Here is a 10,679-nt window from a genome sequence, read left to right as displayed (position 1 = left end):
CAAATTGGTAAACTTTGTGTTTGAGCTCTGATAACAGTGCGCGTTTATGCAACTATTAAAGGTTCGACATATGGACATGAATGGTTGAAATGAAGCTCTCCTGTTGAAAACAGATCGCACTGAGGTTCACACAGTGTTCGAGCTCTGCTGTCGTAACTGTGTACTCCAAGCAGGTATTAAAGTTTCACTACATGGCTAGGAATGGTCGCGTCGAAGCCGTCCGTGCCTCGATTTCTCAACACAAAATTAATAAAATCTCAACAACAAAATTGATATTATTAAGTTAAATTCTCTCTCAATGTCATATATCAATGTATTCTGTTCACAGCAGTAGGCTGAAATATGGTTAATATTACCCTGAGGGTGGGACATTGAATAAAAACTTAGGCAAACTTTAATTAAAATCAAGGCGACTGGAGTAATCATTCCTGAGGTAGTTACAGTTCTTTGGTCCAAGCCTCTGTCTTTGTCGGTCATGTTTGGCCTTGCACATTTGATTACAGCTAGAAATAATTAAGTATGCGATTGGCTGAAATTGATTGTCAAAATAAGGTAGCGAAAGCATGAGACTTTGTTGTTAAGTTGCCCTGCATAAGTCATGCATGTTTTTTTTCAAAACAGAAATGTTTCTACCCATCTACTGCATTGTACACGTGTTTCTCCTATAGTCTGAGGTGATGTTATTAACTTGTAAGTTGGCATAAGGGCGGATGGAGACATGGGACTAAGTTGTACCGTTTAGCAAACAGTAGAGATAAAAAAACGTAAAAAGGCTAGATGGTTGTGATGACAGATGGGTAAAATCAAAATTTTTGGGGCATTCAGGGATGGTGTGGGTGGGGCTGCTTCTGTTGTTGTCAAAGTGATAAAAAAAACAATAAATATGCCAATTCATTCATGTTTTAATATCTTTATTGCCACATGAACACGTCAATAATCGATGCTAAGTGTTTCGAGCGCTGATATCGAAATCCACGACCAAATCACAGGGAGATTCACATGATGAAACACAAGGCGTGTCTACCTTTTGCATACACACTCATCGCCTATCCACCCCACTTAAAAAAGCTCGACTGTGTAATTGTTAAGGAGGTGCGTTACCAAAATTGAATATCCCTGACGTGATGAGCAATAGGACGCAATATAAAGTTTACAAAAGCAATAGTTACATTTACAATTTACATAATTAAGTAAGACAAGTGAGCAGGTAGTTTCTGTTTATAGGCTGCTGATATTGTTTCACCACACACATCGTCACGATATGGCTGAAATATTGCCGATGTGACGTAAAGCATAAAGTCACTCACTCCTAAAGACACCTTTCAGCAGAATGCCACGTTTGACAAAAAACAAATATATATTTCAAAAATAATTTAGATTCAATAAATACAAATTGCAAACATAACGATGAAGTTTGATAAATAATAAGTCAAAAACTTTATGGTATCAGAGTTATCAGTTGTGCACGTAGACCAGTCGGATTAGCCCCCCTTAAACGAGAACAAGTTGACTTATGACATACGTGGATGTACTCGTTGTTCATCGAACTTATATACAAATAGCCTTTTTCACAGAGAATATTCTTAACGGGAAAATGTAATGTAACGTAAAATGCTACTTCTTTTCCTCTTCCGTTTCGAAACAACTCCCGCTTTATCATACTTAGTTTGTCATTGTAATACATCACGTCTCCATTATCACCCAGAGTCATACCACGCGGGAAAAATGATGAAGCCACCTTCTTCAGACTTTGCCCAGCATATGTAACCGAGTAGATAGATGTATAGATAGCAAAATATATGATATCTCGCCTTGTATCGAGGCAAAGAACCTGTGCATTAAAGTCACAATTGATTTTCTTGAAATATCTCCCATCAGGTGTCATACGAGTTATGCATTTATATGGCAACGAGGAAGCAAGGAACACTAAATGTTGGGCATCATCCACTGCTATTGACGTCACGTACATGTTCCTCCTTACAGTAACGCTGACATCGGTATGCAATGAGTAGGCTTTTATCTTCAACGGTTGTAAAGTAGCTATAAAAATCTTTTGGAGTGTTGGTACATATGCCATGGATGAGACATATCCTGGGTTTATGTGGCCATATGTTGTAATGGAGTTGTTCAGAAGGCTGAATCCACGTAATGGCGTCTTCTCCTTCATGTTAAAAGGTGCAACCAAGAGACGTGTTTGTTCCTCTGTTTTCACTGTAAGAATATAATCGAGTGTATTTTTATGTGGTTTGCCTCTTGATATATATTTCGGTTGAGGATAATAATATTAACAAATTATCAATTGCGTTGATACCAACGTGTGTACATGCCACAGACCCGTGAAGATTCCGGGGTAGAATAGGTCTTCAGCAACCCATACTTGCCGTAAAAGACGACTATGCTTGACGTAAAAGGCGACTAACGGGATCGGGTGGTCAGGCTCACTGACTTGGTTGATGCATGTCATCGATTCCAATTGCGTGGATCGATGCTCATGATGTCAATCACTGGCTTGTCTGGTCCAGACTCGATTATTTCACAGACCGCCTCCATATAGGTGGAATATTGCTGTGTGCGGCGTTAAACAACAAACAAACACACAAACAAACAAACATGCCACAGTGGGAGTGTACTGATGCTGCCTTGTAAAATCTTTACTGACATAGTGAACTTCAGCGCCATTATTAAATCAGGGTAACCCTCTCTCATGTCAAGTCAGTCAGTTAGACAGAATGTCCGGCCATTATTGAATTATCATATCATGTATCAAAACTATCCTATTATATTTGTGAAAAGGAAACTGTTGACATCTTATTAGTATAACAAATTGTTATTTATCACCTTGCAGTTTTTTTCTTCAAATAGATATACATTCAAAGAATGAAAACTTACCTTTCTTGCATCGAAAGCCAGCTGATTTGGTACGAAAGATCAGTGATTGTCTCTCCGTGCATAGCTCCTTTCTTTGTGAAGGGGGTCCGTGATTCTCCTTGACAGACACATCGATATTATAGCATATGTATTTATACCAATTACTTCTAATAATATATAGGAATATCACACACACACACACACACGCACATAGACACCACCCACATATACACACACACAACACACACACACACAAACATACACAAACCCACACACAAACATACACACACACCCATACACACACTCGCACACACATACGCACACACCACAGACACATATACACACAAACAAACACATACACACACATATACACAGACATACACAAACACATACACACAAACACACACGCACATACACACCACCCACATATACACACACAACACATACACACACAAACATACACAAACACACACACACACACCCATACACACACACCGCAGACACATATACACATAAACAAACACATACACACAGACATACACAAACACACACACACACACACACACACACACACACACACACACACACACACACACACACACACACAAACATACACACACACACACATACACACATAAACAAAAACACGCACACAGAGGCAGTTCAAATCACTCAAACAATGTCAGCTGCTGATGGCAGTGCTGTAAAAAGCTAAGAATAACCAAGTTAACTCCGTAACTGTTTCATTGTGAGTTTGAAACACAGTTCGCCAAGATTATGTTTCGAGGTTTGTCAGCACCATTTACCTGTGCCAGTGGGTTTCACCAAAGTGGTGAACATCTGAGGCCTCCATCACTCCCGGCTTTCCTCCCACATTAAGCGGACATGGAATTGGAATACCATTCAAAGCGGCTTTGAAACCGACTCACTCACTCACTCCCTTTTTCAGTTTCATAGACGTTAACATTGAAAGGGATAAAATAAAGACATGATGTAAATGTTCTAAAGATCATGTGTGTTCCCCGTTCCCCGTGATTTAAACATACATGTGTCAAGTAGACGAAGGTGAGGTGAGGTGAAATGGGGTTTAACGTCGCGTCCAAGATTATTGCACTTATATAGCGACGTGCATGTACGTGTGTGTCTTTGTGTGGCTGCTTGTACTAGTCCGGACTGATGCCGATTTATAGTGCTAGCTCATTGAGATACCATGCCGCAGTTTAACATGAATACCCCACTCAGACACAGTATACTGACTCCGAGCCGACCAGTCCTTGTTTTAGCCCTTAATGCCGAGCGCCAGACAGGGTAACAACAAGTACCATCTTTTAACGTCTTTTGGTATGACGCGGCCGGGGATCGAACCCCGGACCTTCCTCTGTCCGGGCGGACGCTCTACCACAAGACCACGGAGGCGGTCTCAAGTAGACGAAATATCAAATACTTTGAGGAATACTGACAGTAAGTTGATTGGTTGGTTGGTTTGTTGTTAACGCCGCACACAGCAATATTGCAGCTATATGACGGCTGTGTGTAATTAATGGAGTCTGGACCAGACAATCCAGTGATTGACATCATGAGCATCCATCCACGCAATTGGGATCGATGACATGTATCAACCAAGTCAGCGAGCCTGACCACCCGATCCCGTTAGTCGCCTTTTACGACAAGCATATATAGTCACCTTTCACGGAAAGCGTGGGTTGCTGAAGACCCATTCTACCCCTGAATCTTCACGGGTATGACAGTAAGTAATGATATGTTGTCATTGCAGGGATGTGAATGTGAAGATGCCTAGAAATCATATTTGTTCTGAGACGCTAGTAATGCGAACAAATCCAAGTGTGTTTTTTCATAATCTATTGAGTTTGTGACTGTAAAACCTGCTACCTTGGTGACTTCCAGATAGACTGCCTCTTCTCCATTAGTCTGCGGTGGATGTTTGGACCATGTAGCAATGCACGCAAGCCTTCTTCTTAGAAAGACGCAAAATGTGATCTCATTGTATTGGCCACAATGATATCTGCACATCTCCACTCCGAGTGGCTGCCTCTCTTGGTCAAAGGTTCCAGTGACGGTCATGATAAGAGCTGTACAAACTAGGAGCAACATGTAGTCACTTCCCCTGTGAAGAAGCATATTTCTGTGGATGGATGTTGCTGCAAGTAAATAGTAATATATTGCAAAACTCACTGTCTGTGGTAGGCATGTGTCGAATAACCAACATTCGTGTGAAATATTGTGACTGTACCAATATTCTACTATACTTTTCACAGTGTAATGACGTCATTACCAGCTACAATGCAGTGATGTCATCCTTTAACTCTCTGAATGCCGAGTTAATGTTTTCACGCACATTGTTGCATGTTCTAGAAAGTGAACGTTGTGCGAGAATTATGGTCGTGCGGCACTGGGTCTGTCTCGACCTACAAACTTGTCTCGATCTACATTTCCTATCTAAATGAATTGCAAATTAAAGATATGTTATGAAAAACAGACCCTGTAAAGTGTTTGGCGAAATTCTGTTATGTGTAAAAATAGAGTACATTTCTCCACTATTAATCATACACCATTAAAACTACTGAGCAACGATTTATTTTACATTTCGCAACTTTTTGTTAACTGTAAGCATACGAAATACTGCCTAATATCTGAACAACATAATGATATATCAAATAGATTCGAAAGCGTATGTTTAACGTTTCATAATTGATACGAAAAGTAAGTTATAGTAAATCGAGTGCACAGTAACACTATCCCGTTGAGAATTTACTATGGATTGCAATATATGGGAATTTACTATGGATTGCAATATATGGGATTTTACTATGGATTGCAATATATGGGAATTTACTATGGATTGCAATATATGGGAATTTACTATGGATTGCAATATATAGAAATTTACTATGGATTGCAATATATGGCAATATACTATGGATTGCAATATACGGGAATTTACTATGGATTGCAATATATGGGAATTTATTATGGATTGCAATATACGGGAATTTACTATGGATTGCAATATATTTCTCTATTGTTTTGTTCATGAGTAACCAAACTCATCCAACACAAACATCAGTACGGAAACCAGACACATTTTTATCATGATAAAATCGTACTAAACAAATTCTTTAAGTAACAGAAAAGCAGATTAAATCCCCATATTGACCTGATCATAAAAAGTATTTTCAAATGGAGTACAAGTCAACAAATGTAACTAATTACATCAAATGCAACAACATTTGTGATGTCTGGTATTTGTAATGTCTTTGACAACGTCGGGGAAAGACAACATTGGTATATTGATAAATACATATCCCCCTTAGAATGGAATTTCTTGAATTTGTAAAACACTATTTGACGCTTATCAGACACAGAATAAAACTACTTTTTTACCATGTAAATAATGATACAAGTTTGATAGGTTGACCATGTATCTTAGTTGGATAAGATGCGCACCTGTCAGGCATCAATTTTACATAAATCAAATACTCAAAATAATATTTAGAAACAAGTTCCTAGAATTATCCGCATACAAATATAAGTTTCAACCAAAGGGGTACATGTGACGTGTGTTTTTCGTTTTCAATAATTTTTATACAAATAAAGAAAACAGTATCTCGGACTACATATTTAGTAACTAAGAGAAGAATTGGTAATTCGTATGCAACACCCGTATCTGGTGAATCACAAGACATCAATGATCTGTTACGACCAAAACATTTTTAAAGTCCCTCTGCAAGTGTGTGCATTCATAAGGAAGATACATTTATGGATATCAACTTCTTTATAATGATGAACACAACGCTCGGAGTATATGCTTACTCCTTCATCAGGTGTGCATACATATTTGATAATATCATTATCCATTTTGTTAAATATAAAGTGTTAACGCCAGAGAATAATTACTAGTATTCTTATTCTGCTGATAATCGATACTTGTTATTCTCCGGCATTGACATATATATTCATTCACGAGGTTCTTCCAAGTAACTAGTCATACTCCAAAGGCTTCTTGATGCTCGGAATTACCAACAGTGAATTAGATACACGTTGCTGTCTGCATCACGTAAACCTAAAAAGCCCCCACGAATAAGAACAAGAATATGCCTAAAATAAAGAACCCTGGTATTCTATCTTATTGGGTGATGATTAAATTCCCAAGTGCCCTGCAGTCGAAATACATTGTCATGTTGGCAATTCAATGTCAGTCGTTGTCGTTTAACTATAAAATATATTCCTAGCTAAATAATTTGAAATACAAATACCTGAGACTTGGTGAGGTTTCTTCCAAATTTGTGTCCACAAATGAATCTAAATATTCTGAACATCTATTTATCCCTTACCAGAGCAGTTGCTTCGTTGCACTAAAAGGTTTGTTCAACTATAGCTGAAACCACTTGAAGTTTTGGCTTCAGGTCACTGACTAACAAAGATCAAGCAATCAGATAGGACACCTGGCAAGGTAAAAAATATATATTTGACATATTTTTGACTTCAACTATATTTTCCCACGATCTTTTGAGGCATTGATTCGTTGATACTTTGTAAGTAAGTACATATGCCCTGACACGAGGAACAATCGATGAATAGATAGATCCCTTAATCTACGTTGACGTTTCAGTTGTTTGTGACCGTTCAGTTGTTTGTAACGTTTCAGTTGTTTGTGACGTTTCAGTTGTTTGTAACGTTTCAGTTGTTTGTGATGTTTCAGTTGTTTGTAACGTTTCAGTTGCTTGTGACGTTTCAGTTTGTGACGTTTCAGTTGTTTGTAACTTCTCAGTTGTTTGTGACGTTTCAGTTGTTTGTAATGTTTTAGTTGTTTGTGACGTTTCAGTTGTTTGTAACGATTCAGTTGTTTGTGACGTTTCAGTTGTTTGTAACGTTTCGATACTTGACAACTGACATTGCTGAGCAAAGCCACAACGATCCTGTTTTAGTAGCGTATAAATACGTTCAATACAGTATGTACACACGCCACGTCAGTGTTCACAAATGATATAGCGTTACGGTATGGGGGTAATTGTTTGACCTATATAGTTCTACCATTTCAAAATGCCCTTACCTGAGTATAACTTGAGTTGTATCAACTGTAAATGCTTTTGCCTTTGACATAACTTCTGTACGCTTGTCCAGCGTGGTAAACGAAATTCCTGACTTGCCATGATAGTAAAGCCCATCTTAGCGAATATCCATGGTGAACGCAAACATTGTTTTAAACTTTGGTTATAACCTTCTAATCTCTATTTCCTCCATTAGTATCGGAGAGTACAAACATGGAAATTATTTAATCAGTATGTGTATGCATTATAACAGATATGTATATAGTCAGGTTCCGAATAGAGAATAGACGTCAGCTGCCATGAGCTTATTTCTTTGCTGAATATGGTTATGAATTGAGCCCATATATCGAGTTTCATCTCCTCTACAGGATTCGAAATGCCACCAAGTAGTATCACAACTCTCACTTCGTTGTCTGTACAATCTTCTATTTAAAGATACTGGTGAAGGCGCAGTAAATCAAACAGTTTCCCATAGAGGTTATTACTTTCTTGCACCAGACTGTCACAGTTCACAAATGATATAGCGTTACGGTATGGGGGTAAGTGTTTGACCTATAGTTCTGCAATTTCAAAATGCCCTTACCTGAGTGGCACTCGTTAATAGCAACCTCCCCGTGGTATGATATCATAAAATACAAAACATTTTTGTGTACCAGAAATGTAAAAGAAATTCCAAACCTTGCAAAATTCATATGTATAATAGACAAGTTCCTTTGCGTGTGACTGTATATATGTGTTTTTATGAATTTGTATCTGTTTACATTATCGTACAAATTTTCAAGCAAAATGTTTTAATGGCACCAAATATTGGTACAGTATAAGTGTCATCTTGTTAAATATTAATTATTATCATGTTAAGAAACTTTTCCTCCTGTACCACCGTGGGTGGTTCTTTCTGAGAAATAAATGATGATTGATCTTGGAGTTTTTAGGACCTCCTGTTGACAGTCTGAATGTGGATCAACAACAAACCAACAAAACAAATCTCCCTCTCCATCTCTCTCTATTGTGACGGCGGGCGGTAATAATAAAGTCTGGGCCAGAAAATCCAGTGATTGATATTATGATTTGTTTGTTTGTTGTTTAATGCCGCACTCGGCAATATTCCAGCTATATGACGGCGGTCTGTGAAATAATCGAGTCTGGACCAGACAATCCAGTGATTGACATCATGAGCATCGATCCAGGCAATTGGGATCGATGACATGTATCAACCAAGTCAGCGAGCCTGACCACCCGATCCCATTAGTCGCCTTTTACGACAAGCATAGTCGTCTTTAATGGCAAGTATGGGTTGCTGAAGATCTATTCTACTCCGGAATCTTCACGGGACAATTGATATTATGAACACACTGTCGGTACCATGAAGTCAACTAAATCTCAACCCGACCAACTCCCATAATACGAGGACAAGTGTTTAACCCCGGAAAGAACGTGAAAGTGAGTTCTGAATTTTTATTCTTCCTTTTAACCCCCACTTCAGCTCTGTTTAACAGATCGGAACAGTTGGGAGCCCTGACACTGACGAAGCTGCTGAGGCCAAGAGGCAACACCCTACCGGAAATGACAGAGCGACAGTAAAAGGGTAATTGAACACCGGTATTTAGTCGCTGAACGCTTCTATTCTATCAATAAAGTTTGTTTACTTATGATGATTATTGTTTGTTTTGTTCTAATTTCATATTTACATATTCTAATATTGCAACTTCAAGTAGAATATGAATGACACAAATAAATGACCCAGTTGTTAAAATCAGCTCCTTAATGTTACATTTTGGTTAGTTCGTGTGACATTACGCCAGCGTGTATAGTCAAGACTATACAGACTATATAGACGCCATGCTGTTACATTAATTGTGATGACTATTGTTAACAACTGCAGGTGCTCACATAACTACAGTATATGTAATTACCTTTCTGTAACATGTGCTGAAACCCCACCTGCTCTGACTGCTTTTCTCTATCACCTTGTGCAAAACGCCTTCCTGTCGCTATCCAGCCAACCTTCGTTCACGTGTTCTGGACCCTACGTCCTGTCTCTATCTCAGCAAGTGTCTGGTCACACTTTAGATCGTTCACGTTGTCCTGGACCCCACTTCCTGTCTCTATCTAAGCAAGTGTCTGTCCACACTTCAGATCGTTCACGTTGTCCTGGACCCTACTTCCTGTCTCTATCTAAGCAAGTGTCTGGCCACACTTTAGATGGTTCACGTTGTCCTGGACCCCACTTCCTGTCTCTATCTAGCAAGTGTCTGGCCACACTTTATATCGTTCAAGTTGTGCTAAACCCTAATTCCCGTCTCTATCTAAGAGGTGAGGTGAGGTGAAATTCGGTCCAAGATCATTGCACTTATATAGCAACGTTCATTCACGTGTGTGTTTGTGTGGCTGCTTGTACTAGTCCGGACTGATGCCGATCTATAGTGCTAGCTCACTGAGATACCATGCCGCAGTTTAACATGAATATCCCACTCAGACACAGTATACTGACACCGAGCCGACCAGTCCTTGTTTTAGCCCCTTAATGCCGAGCGCCAGACAGGGTAACAACAAGTACAATCTTTTAACGTCTTTTGATATGATGCATATTATGACGCATCATTATGCATATGTATCACCCATATGTGAGTGTGGCGTTGAACAACATACAAAAAAACCCATTTCATTGTCTTGTTCATTGTATTGTCGTGTTTAAGTGGTACGTGATTTGGGACAGGGTAGCTACCCAATCCATCCTTCACA

This window comes from Haliotis cracherodii, unplaced genomic scaffold, assembly GCF_022045235.1.
Source record: "Haliotis cracherodii isolate W230 unplaced genomic scaffold, xgHalCrac1.p SCAF_14, whole genome shotgun sequence".
Taxonomy (NCBI): domain Eukaryota; kingdom Metazoa; phylum Mollusca; class Gastropoda; order Lepetellida; family Haliotidae; genus Haliotis; species Haliotis cracherodii.
The sequence above is the reverse complement of the archived record's forward strand: the minus strand, read 5'-3'. Positions refer to the sequence as shown.